General features: G+C 39.6%; 1 protein-coding gene across 4 annotated transcripts in view; it reads right to left on the reverse strand.

Moving 5' to 3' along the window:
* Nucleotides 1-12,420, reverse strand: part of LOC309874480 (chloride channel protein C-like) — a 77,374-nt gene that overhangs the window by 18,094 nt on the left and 46,860 nt on the right. The gene's annotated exons all lie outside the window — the stretch shown is intronic.

Consider the following 12,420-nt stretch of genomic DNA (forward strand, 5'->3'; position numbering starts at 1 on the left):
AGATAGCCCCTTAAGGGTTTCTTACAAGTTGTATACGTTTTTTTTCCAGTATTTTCTAACACTTTTTAGGTTCTAGGTGAAGTTTCAGGAAACATGAACATACATTAATAGAAAGACATGTATACCTGCTACTGCTGACAGTAGAGTGAAATGGAAAATAAATATACTTTCTGCAAGATTCAGCAGTGATTTCTACAGAATAACCATAGGCCTATAGATTCTGACAACAGAAGTTAGTGAACTTCTCTTGTTTTAAACTTGTTTCATATTTACTATTTTCAAAAAATACATTAATTATTCTGATTATCATCTGGACACATCATAAGACAGAATCTCCTGTTCAGACACAGGCTGACACAAACCACAGTCAGAGACAACTGGAGCATAAATTTGCCCACATCCTGTTTTACCAATGTTACCTTTCATCCCTGTGGTAAAAGCAACTATTTCCATATGCTGTTAATTATTGTCCTCCCTCCTGAGAGACACAAGGTTATTTTTTCAAGGCAGTTACTCTGATGTTTTGTGATGTGACCACCTGTCTAAGAATAACTGAACTGAGAAGACAATGCACTTCATACATGGCACACACACAGCTGTTAAAGAAGTTTCTTCTTCTCCTAAACTGAGATGGATTTAAATGAATCCTGAAAAAGAACAGTCTTATGTGCATCAAATCACGCCATGCCCATCCCCAGTTATGTGAAACAGACTGCAGGCAAGGAAAATTTGGAACACCATCTTATTGCAGATCCACATTTCAAGAGACCAGAACACCATCTTATAGAAAAATGAAACTCTCTGAAAAACATTTTGTTTCTGAATTAAAATGAGCAGTAGTTTACCTTGCAAATCGTGATGGCTGAGTGTAGAATTTAGTATCAAACAGTTAAAATACCAAAAAGTCCCAAAGTGATGTGTTTTTTTTTGTTTGGTTGGTTGTTTTTGTTTGTTTGGTTGGTTGGTTGTTGTTGTTGGTGGTGGTGGTGGTGTTTTTTGTGTTTTTTTTTTTAGAACACTACCAGGGAATTTTTATTTTTCCTAAAAGAGTAGACTACTGTTTGTCCTCCTCTTTTCTTCCATCTCTATAGGTCTATATTTTGCTGTCTTAAACTTTTTCTATATTCAACATGCACTGCATTGCTACTAAAAATACTATTCCTAGCATAGTAGATATGATGTAAAAACATGATGAATTATAACTGCTTCCTGAATTACATGAAGTATGCGCAACCCCTGAATGATTTCTAAATAAGAGCAATGTGAATAATGCTACATTACAACAGATTCTACAGCATATTTACTAGCAGCATGCAAGTTTTCCATCTTCACAACTTCATGGTTTTCCGCTATTGCATGGAAAACAAATGTTCCAAATTATAGCAGAAGTCCATGAAACATCCTTAGGTTTTCTCAAATCAGTCATTTGTATAAAAGCAAGGCATAGCTTGTTATACGGTTCTGTGATCTTGGCCTTGTCTGGTATTATAAAGTGTCCATATTGCCTACAGGAACTATAGACCTTGCATTATCATAGGCCAGCTTTTTCAGATGTAAGAACAACATACTAGGTATTAGAGCTGATTCACTGCCTGTTGTCGATGGCATTTCTTTCAATTATTCTTCCATCTATTACTGTAAAGAGTAAGCTTGATTTGAGGGGAAGGGAAAGGCAAGAAAAATAGCCTTTCCTCCTTTTATAGAGGATTGTTATAAAGCCAAGGCATCTTTGTAGCAAAGAAAGCATTAACTGTTTTACCAATGGCTGCTGTCACTACTCATGTGTCCTTTCTCATCTGCTATCAGAGCACTGAACCTATTCTGCATTGGCAGACCTGAAAGTGGAGAAGTCACCATTCTCCTCATGCCAAGAGCTACAGGTCTCCAGCCTTCTGCATTGTGGAAGGCTCCATTTGCCACTCACAACCTGCTATGGGCTCTAGGTCCCTCCTTTTGTGCAGCTGGGGGTTCAAGCTGTTCTTAAATGGGTGCTCAACACACTTTTACCAGAATAACCCTTCCCAGCAGCAGCCAGGATACAGAGATGGCAGAGGAAGCTGGCAGAAGAGCCAGAAAGAGAGTACTGCTAGTACAGAGAAGCACGAAAACCATCTCAGGCACCTGCAGGTTCACATCCCCTGCAACCACACTAACTGCCCAGGCCATGCTCACAGACCCACAGATAGTAGTGCTCCCCATAGATAGATTGCTTATATATCAAATGTACACAATGCAGGCATCAGTCCTATGGGCAAGGTTCCTGCTACTGATGTGTTCCTTCTTGTGCAACTGCGAGCCTGCCCAAATATCTCCCAAGGACACTGCTTAACGGGTGAGTGTCATTGTTGTTGCAAACTTGTGTTTATGCAACAAAGCCCTCAGTTTCACAATGAAATTTCAAGCAAAGACATCTCACTTACCATTTTGAAAATGCCTTTATATGTGTAATAATAATAGGAACTTACATTTGGATTTTATCATGTAGATCTTTCTCACATATTTAGATTTTCCTCAAGGAGACAGAGCTATAGCCACACTACTGAAATAGATATACCATCAATTTTTCTTTTATAGGATATGTGAGAACATTTTCTCCCAAATTCATTACAACAGTGTAACATGTTAGAGCATTAAGGTTGTTTCACTGAGGTTATGATATCCAAGTTTCAGGTTCCTTTCAAGAGTACATTCATGACTCTGGATACAACATGGAACAAAGACACTCTGCTTTACAACAGAAATAGGACAGTCATTTGGTAAGAAGCCAATATCCCTGTCCCTGTAAACTGTCTTGAAATGATTTATGGAACTGTAGATTGGACCCCGTTGCTCTTAAATCCAATGGAAGCTTTCCCACTGAAATAAATTTTTAAGGATCTAACCATAACAGATCTAATCACAACGTGGAGGCTTCCTTGGACAACATGCAATACAAGAGAACTTTTCTGTTGCTCAAAGAGCATTTACTCTATATTTTATACAAGCTTCAAATGATTAAAAGGATTAAAAGGATTGAAAAATAATCTTAACTCAAACACACTTCAAGAACCAAGGTACATGAGAAAACTGGCAGCACTGCTTGCTTGGATTTATTCACATACTTGCCTCATCTTTTTTAGCTGTGTCTCCAGTCCTCCTCTATCTGCATTGAGAAGGATTACCCATTGACTCGTTACAGGTCATTCTGCTCAGAACAGCCCTAGATATTATTTGGACTTCTTGTAAACCACTTTTTTATTGCCCTGAATGGCTACAGCATCTTGAGTAAATTCTTCTTGGGAGCTTCTTTTGGGGTTTGCTTAACATTTGTGGTGATTTTTCAGACCATTTAAGCAGCATAGTCAGAATTTCAAACAATTGAGAAGGTGGGGTGGTTAGCATAAGGGAACATTATCAGGATGGAGGTCATTACAATTACTTGCCTGTATTGTAAATACATTGCCAAATATTAGAAAAAATCTGTTCTAGTTTCTACTGTCATTCACTTCATTTGGCCAGAAAAACTGAACAGATTTATTTCATGATTTTCACACTAGTACAAAAGCAACCGCATGTTTATGAAAATCTGCTACTGCATTATAAAAAGGGTTTATTAATGTTATCTTTCTTTTTCTCTACCATCTTTAAAGAAATCCCGTTGTGAATAAACTCACAACATTGCAGAAAGTTGCTTATGTTTAAATCCAAATTCTTTTTTTTAATAATAAAAAGATTTCTACATACAAGCCCCAATCCCACCAATTTTCTTTTCAACAAGTCACTTGGTAAAAGCCAAATACCAAAAATTCAATTCAAAGTTTACATGCCAATATTGATCTCATTATATAATAGAAGAGTATATAAGTACTGCAGAAAAGCTGATTGTGTGCTGATGATGAATTCAGTAGATTTGCAAGTGAATTCTTTGAAAAAAAAATATTCTTTCAGTATGTTCACAGAATACTCACTAACATCAATAGATGGAAACAAAAAGCTCTGTAAAATCTAGTTACACTGGAAAAGGACACCACATATTAATTTTAAAATATACTTGCTCTACTCAGTACTAAACCCTGAAATAGACACATTTAAATTGTTTTCAAGTTAAATGAATAAAAGCACAGTGTAAATTGAAGTAAGTGTGTTCGTGCTAGCAATGCATTTTAATTTAATTAGATTTATTTAAAATCAGTTTTCAGTGGAACTTTGTGCAGCAGAAAAGGCCTGTGACTCCTTGCTGTCTTTTTTTTAGTTGAACACAACTGAGGGAGAAATTCTTCTAGTTAAACCAGGAGCCAAAAGTTTGGCAGAGTTTTCAGTCTCTGTTCAGCATATCTACAAATATTTATATTGACTGTAAAATGACAAGCTTCCCAGCATCTCCTGGTCCTGGCTCACTCAATATCCTTAAATGAGGAGACATTTAGCTCTTCAGTGCAGAGGCCTTTTGATAGCACAGTGCTTATTGTGAAATGTGTTGTTTGGGTTAGCTGAATGTCTCTGTCACTTACTTCCCAGAGAGGATTTGAAAGTTATATATGTTTAGCAACTACCGTATGCTAAAGACTAATGGATTTCCACATGGTCTCATAATCTGCTGGGAAACTGTCTCTCTCTAATACTTGAAAAAATGCAGAAAAAAGAAAAAAAAAAAAAAAAAAAAGATAAGAAAGCTTTTGTGTTTTGGAAAATAAATGTGCAGGAGAAGAAAGAGGGGGATATTTTTTTTTTTAATTTTTTTTTCTGCCAAAATCTTTTTTCTCTGTTCTTCCCTTATGAAGGTTTTCCCACTACCACCATCAGTATAAAATACTACCAAGTTAGAAAAATAGCAGCTCCTACTCACTTTGCATAGACATAGGTGTTTATACAAGGCCATTAAGCTTTAAAAAATAAAAATAAAAATAAACGTAAAAAAAAAATTTGGTTGTGCATGGGACCTTGGGACAAGCAGGTAAAAGACTGTATAAGGGGATCCTCATGCTGGAACTACTCAAACAGCAGCCTCAGCACACAACAAGCTGAGCTGTAGGTAAAAACACAAAGGACATAGTTCTTGATTTAGCTTCCAGAGTGCAAGTCCAAAAACAAATTTAGAGATTGTAACTAGCCACCTAATTTAGTAAAGAGTCATGTCAGACAGTATTAGGGGGAGTACAGGCATTTAGAGATTCATAGCTACAGACAGTGCCCGCTCACTACTACCACCCAAACCTGAAGGAAACTAAACTCACTTGGTATTTGTATTCAGAACTGTGCATTTCCCCACATGATTAGTAGTAAGTGTGGAAATGTCTCGGTCCAAGCAAGCAGCTGCCTGAAAGCACCTGCTCTTACACATTTATCAACAACGCTGTGAGGCAAACAGAGGGCATTGCACCATGGCCATTGAAGAGTGACATGCTACAGACATGATCTGGTATCCTTCATACAGAAGACTGCCTTTGGCAGAAGTATGGGAGATACTAAATCAGTTCTCACCATGGGGAATCTGAACTCTTACCTGCTGTCTTGAAGATGCTCAGGGAACTGGGAGCGAACACCCTCACACTGAGGATACTCAGCAAAGCAGGACTCACACAAGCAACACATAGCTGGCTGTAAAGAGACTACACATCTGTGAATTGTTGCATTATATACTACTGGTCATTTTATACAAATTTCTCAATTTTATATAAATTTCTCAAAACTTCTATTAGTGTTCCCCCACTTCTCTTGTGTGTCTCCATCCTGATCCCTGAGGCAGGTTTTTCACTAACTAGGAGAAGCAAACAATCTATGTTCACTGACAAGCACAAAATTCTTTGAGGATTAATTTTCCCTATGCCCTTGAAATTCTCCTCAAAATCCTCCTCAGGGTAATGGCTATGCAATCCAAGCAGCTCTGCAACAGTGCATGCTGACTTGGGGGCTGCATAAACTTCATCAGCAGAAAGTGCCAGGCACAGGAATATATCTGAGATATCCCCCTCTCCAGAGAGACCTGTAAGATGCCCCTATATCTAGTCATGCAGTATTTTCTCTCTCACAGGTAGACATCTAATAGAGAAAAAGGCCAAATTTTACCTAATAACTGAACAACTGATAACATTCAATCCCTGTATACAAAGTCTATGTCACCACAGGCATCCATATTTGCATGACATCCCTTGTATCTGTAGTACTCATACACATGCAAATGTGTGTAGATGTACACAGAGAGAAGGACCAAAGATGGATTTGCTATCTTGATGTTTAATTACACTGCTTACTAGCATATTCAGAAAGGGAATGATTCAGATATTCTTGCATTTTCCAAATGATTATCTGAGCCACTAGAAATCTTTGCCATTAAAAAAAATAAATAAATAAAAATAAAATGTTAAGCTTTTGTAGACTCCATCTTCCCTGGCATTATATCCAACCAGAAGCAAAGAAAGTCATTTCTCAAAACTACACCAGTGTAAGCAATTTAAATCCAAATAAACATTTCAAACAAACTTCCATAGGAATAAGCCGGGAGAAACAAGTAAATTGTGTGCTAAAATAAATACCTCGTGATCTTGCTTATAACTGAAAAAAAAGGGAATTGCACGTTCTCTGGATAGATCACCGCAGAGCAATTTCCAAGGAAAATTCACAAAATACTAAGCTGGCTCTTGCAGTTCAAATGCAATGACATGATGAGTTTCTTGCAAACATATGCCAAAAAAACTAATACAAACTGGAAAGAAGAGAGGAAAGCTCCTATGAGACCATTTTTATAAAAGTTTCATTCAGGGCCTCCACCCTCATGTACTGTACCAGCCACCTTAGCTTTTCCACTCTGCCTGGTCCAAGAAAGTACTGACTAGTATATTAGAAATGCTGGCTTAAAAATGTTTGGGAATGGACAGTGAAAACAATAAATGTTTTAATAATCAGACACATTATCAGATGACCTTTTAGTCAAAAAAAGGTATAGAGATTTAGGTCTAACAGACTACAGAATAAGTGAACTAAAGCAATACAGATGGAAAAATACATGAGAAGATACATCTCTGATTGCTCAGTACCTCTAAGAATCAGACACTTTGTAATGAGTAAGGGTGGTCAGGTTATTAAAACATACCAGTGGTATCTGGAGATACAGATTTTACCCTAATCCCAGTTCTGAAAATAGAAGGTTTTGACACTTACAGCCAGGGTTTTGAGCAAAGGCACTTCTTCCATTTGTTCATGCATTGGGAAAGTAAGGCATTTAACCACTCAAATTTCAACATTCCAGTTTCCAAAAATACTAGCCCATTTCTTATGCCATAAGCATATTGGGAACCATAGTAAACTGTGGCCAGTCACTAGCAGCGTTCCCCAGAGTTGAATTCTAGGGCCAGTTCTGTTTATTATTTTTATCAATGATCTGAATGCAGGAGTTGAATGCATCCTTAGCAAGCTTGCTGATGATACTAAACTGGGAGGTGCTGTTGACTCTCTCTACATGGATGAGAGGCCTTGCAGAGTGATCTAGATACCTTGGAGAATTGGACAGTCATCGATGTATGAATTTCCACAAGGGAAAATGCCGGGTTCTGCACCTGGGACAGAGCAATGCCAGACACAGGTACAGGCTGGGAGTCAAGTAGCTGGGGAGCAGTTCAGTAGAAAGGATCGTGGGGGAGCTGCTGGCTGCAGGCTCAGCATGAACCAGCAGTGTGCCCTGGTAGACAAGAGGGCAAACTGCATTTTGGGGTGTATTAAAGACAGCATGGCCAGATGGTCAAAAGAGGAATTTCTCCCACGGTATTTAGTACTGGTTTGGCTTTGCCTTGAATATTTTGTGCAGCTCTGGGCTCCACAATATAAAAAGGTTGATAAGGTCCTTGAAAGTGTCCAGAGGAGGGCAACAAAGGTGGTAAAGGAACTGGAAGACCTGTCCTGTGAGGAGAGGCTGAGGATACCTGGGATGTGTAGTCTGGAGGAAAGAAGGCTGAGAGGTGACCCCACTGCTCCCTGAAGTTTCCTGAGGAGGGGAGGCAGAGGGATAAGCTGGCCTCTGCTCCATGGTAACTGGTGTTAGTGTGTGTGGGAATGGCACAGAGCTGTGCCAGGGGGTTTCAGGCTGCACATTAGGAAAAATGTCCTTATTGTGAGGGTGGTCAAACGCTGGAACAGGCTTCCTAGAGAGGTAGTTGGTGCCCCATGCCTGTCAGTGTTCAGGGGACATTTGGACAATGCCCTCAATAGCTTAGAATCATAGGATCTTTTATGTTGGAAAATACTTTTAAGATCGCTAAGTCAAACCATCCACCTATAGGTCCACCACTAAACCATGTTTTGTTTAGCCCTGAAGTGGTCAAGCAGTTGGCCTAGATGACCCTTTGATGTCTCTTTCAACTGAATTATTCCATTCCTTTTTTTTTTCTTCTTAAAAATACTGTAAGCTACAACTTTCCACATACACTACATATACATTATTTTGTAAATATTTCTTTAAATAACCCCCCTGCTTTCCAGGTACCTTTCACATGCAGGATCTGTGGTGTGTTTTTTTTTTTCCTATATTGTGACTTTATGGCAAGGACCCACCTCTACAAATGGAGAATATGCTTGTACTTGCATCCCAGTTAAAAATAAAATTACCAAAGTTGGTATTACTTATGTGCTCTTCCAGAAAATGAGTGGTGATCTCTCTGCACCTGGCACCGTACCTACAACACAACATGGTCAACATATATAGCAAAAGTTCTGGGAAAGGATTTAGTGTGTCTGACTTGCTTTCCTTCTCTCCTTCCTTATTCCAAGCACTAGGCAGGACTCAGCTTCTTTGGGCTCTTTCCATGTGCTGTCACTTTCATCTCCCATTCACCTACTGTCACAAACCCACTTACTGAATGGCAGCAGCTAATAAAACTGTGTTCATGGCTTTATGACTTTTCATAAAACTACTCCATTTTGTGCCCTCTTTCGCCTTAGTTTTGCTGTGTCTCTGTGTACAGTCAATGTATTGAAAAACAAGCCTCCCTTGTGATCGTGTGAAATGGCATTTAGCAGCTTCGCAAAACTGATATTATTTCTAAAAAGGGTATTTCATTTCTCAAGCATGCTGAAATTCATTAAAGTATTTTGTGCCATCTGTTTCCTCATTGCAAATAAATAATTCTTTCCATCATGACAACCACTATGACAAGCTCCTAATATTTATGAGGATATAGCAACACTCACAGGAACAGAAAAAGTGACATATGCATGAACAGCAAAGAGAATTAATTTCAGCTTAAGGTGAACTCGGAAGCAGTCGCCAGAGCAATAATAAAGATGATATCCTTACACGTAACTCAAGAATATCAAAATACAGCTCTTACATAAATGGATGTCTGTGTTCCCATATCCAGCAAAGGCTCCCCAGGGACTTCAGTGAGCTTTGAGTCAGCCCCACCATTTCTTGAATGAATTCAAAGAGTTGTTCAATGACATCTTCATGAGATCGGCTGCTCTGCCGGCACAGCTGGATTTCCGGCAAGGTTGGCTGGTTTTAAGTGGAAACTGTCAGTATCTGCCAAATGGTGGCCAGACACCAGAGGAGACTCAGCCAATTAGTGGAATACCCCATCCAGTGGCTGGAGATGGTTTGTGCCTGTGCCTGTGTGCATGCTCCACCTGTGTGCAGCCACATCTGAAGGCTGCTGTGGTACCCATACAGGCAGCCTGTCCTCCCAGGTGAGTTAGAAGGGAGTCTCCTTCGAGCTGGGCCAGCAGAAGCCATGTTCAGTTTCACACAGCTGAAAGTCCCTGCATGCATATTTTACATACAGACCTGTAGGAGTTGGAGCAGCTTGTTCGCTGCCAGCCAGCTAGCTCTGAAACACAGGTTATTAGTTCCAGATGCTGCTTGAGTGCGTTTCCTCCTGTGGAAAGTGTGCAGAAGTCACTTCTTTCAGTTTCACAGGACTCCCCAGCAATGGAAAATGCATCAAGAGTCAGTGTGGATTTGTCATCCCGCCCTCAGCATTGAGCAGGCTGCAGTGTCAGCTAAGAGATCTGTGGAAAGATTTCTCCATGATCCAAAGGGACCTGTCACTAATGACACCTTGACATACAAGGGCTGTCTCCTGATGGACCTTACAGCAAGAACCACAATCTCATGTTAAGGTCCTGTCCATTGACATAGCATGCCCAATACTTGCAGCAGGATTACCAACCCCTTGGTGGTCCCATTCACGCCCTAATGAGGACCTTGCTTTAGATAGGTGAGAGAAGTGCCTTGTGACAGAAACCAAAGGAATGGGACAACTGCTTCAAAACTCACCATATGTGATCTGTGTCTATGTGCATCCAAACTTTGTCCTCAGGATTTTGCCCAACTTCACCAAACCAGTCTTTCAAACTTCTTATAAGTTTGTTTCCCTTAAAAATCTCACTATGGAGTACAACATTCACTAGTAAATACAAAATGTTTTCTTCCTAGTGCACAGTGATTGTGATCAGTATACAACCTTGGTAGAACACTTACCTTTTGCATATTCTGGAAAGGGAGGAAAACCAGCTTAAATTTCTCCTGACAAAAATGAAAGAAAATGAAGGGATGGAGAAGCTGACCCTTCAGTTTTCAGACATATCAGAAAACACCATTTCCCAGAGCCTGAAAATATTCCAGTGTAAAACATTTTAGGCTCACGGAAAGGTAATTGTGCAAATATACAGGCCATGTATAAACATTAAAGTATTTACAAGCTTCTCCAAGGATTTCAGTCAGACAGCTTGTTGGCTTGTCTTAACTATTCTTGTCATTATTTTCCTGTATTCATGCTTCCATTGTATATACTCCATTCAGAGGACTGCAGTGCCTACCAACACCCTTGTAAATTGCAGGAGGTCATCAGCAAGCTATTAGCCAGCCCCCAGCCCTTCCTGCCAAAGGAGAGTGCTGCTGGCCATGTCTCCACAAGCTCTCCTCTCAGCCAGCTTCACACTTACTCCACATCACTGCCCCATGTAAGCCCGCAACTCCTAACCTTGAGAGCACAGCACCAGGTACAGCTCTCATCCTGGACTTTTTAGGAAAGGGAATGGCTAAGGGTGGGAAAGGTTTATTTTAGGTTGGAGGAACGCTTGTATCTGCTGGTATTTACTGTTGCATGGGAAGAGTTTTGTGGGGTTTTTTTTTGTTGTTGTTGTTTTTTTTCCAGACTCCATTCTAAAAATAAACAGTAAGGCAAACAGAATATTGGGCATCTTTATATGGTTTTAACAATCTAAATAAATAAAGTCATTTTGATTCACACCATGCCTTTAGATAGTAGTTTCATTAAATAGTCAAAATTAGAGCAGGTTGAAAATCATCTTTTAGGGTTCACAAGGCCTTTCATTTAAGAACTGACAACACTTTACTAACACAGCAATGCTGAAAGCTACATGAGGTATCTAGGCACCATCTCTTTTTTAACTGAGAAAACTGAGAAATAAATTGTTTTGATCAAAGCAATATGAGGAAATGAGGCAGACTCTACAACAGAACTGCAAGTTCCCTTTGGTCTCCTGCTTTTGTCCGTATAGCCTTCTTTTCTGACTCATCTGAATCTATATCAATATTAGTACTCTATTTAGATATGGCTTTTTCCTAAGAGACATTATTCATATTTGGACACTGAACTCACTTGATATTAAGTGTGAAATGCGGGGTGAAATTTAACATTAAAAAATTCTGAGAAAACAGTGTCTCTGGTCTCTGAAGACACTGCCCTAATGGACTGAAATGACCCATTATGTCATTTTTGTAGATCACTCACTGCCACTAAGATCTGGTTTTCCCCTAAATCCTGTAAAGGAAGACAATCAGATCTCCAGAAAACTACAGGCTAAAGGGTGTTTTCCATCACCACCTGTCAGAGAGCAAAAAGTACATCAATAAGGTAAGTATCCAGGTTAATACATAGCTGCAACTCTGCCCACCTCTAAGTTTACCTCTCATTCATGTTCACATTAAGACATTGTTCTTCACATAAATTCATGTGCACCAGATTCACATGCACTGTTTTTTTTAGGAATAGCTTGGGATAATTTGGAGCCCATCACAGTCTGATGGCCAGAGCCCAGTGAAACAAGCTAATATTAACTTCTTTGCAGATTAACAGGACTATGAAGGCAGAGAGGCTGAACTTTTGCATGGAGATCTGTGGGATCTGGTGCAGGGCAAAAAGGCACAATAAGTCCTTTCACCATCCCACATGAGAACACCAAACCCTTGTTGAAAAGAAGGTGAGGCCATGCTGCTCTTCTTCATAAAGCACGTGAAGCTACATCTGGCCCTGCCATAGGATTTCTGTCAGAAGGCCAGTACTGCCTTGTCATGGCTTTGCACAGTTGCTTCCCAAGTAATGGAATCATACTAAACTCAAAGCCCAGCATGGGAGAATAGACAAAAAAAAGAGATGAAAAAAATGGTTCCTTGCCATGTTTGCTTAAGCCTGACAGCGAGGCAACTTA

This window comes from Aythya marila, assembly GCF_965140915.1.
Source record: "Aythya marila genome assembly, chromosome: 2".
In the NCBI taxonomy this organism is placed as follows: Eukaryota; Metazoa; Chordata; class Aves; order Anseriformes; family Anatidae; genus Aythya; species Aythya marila.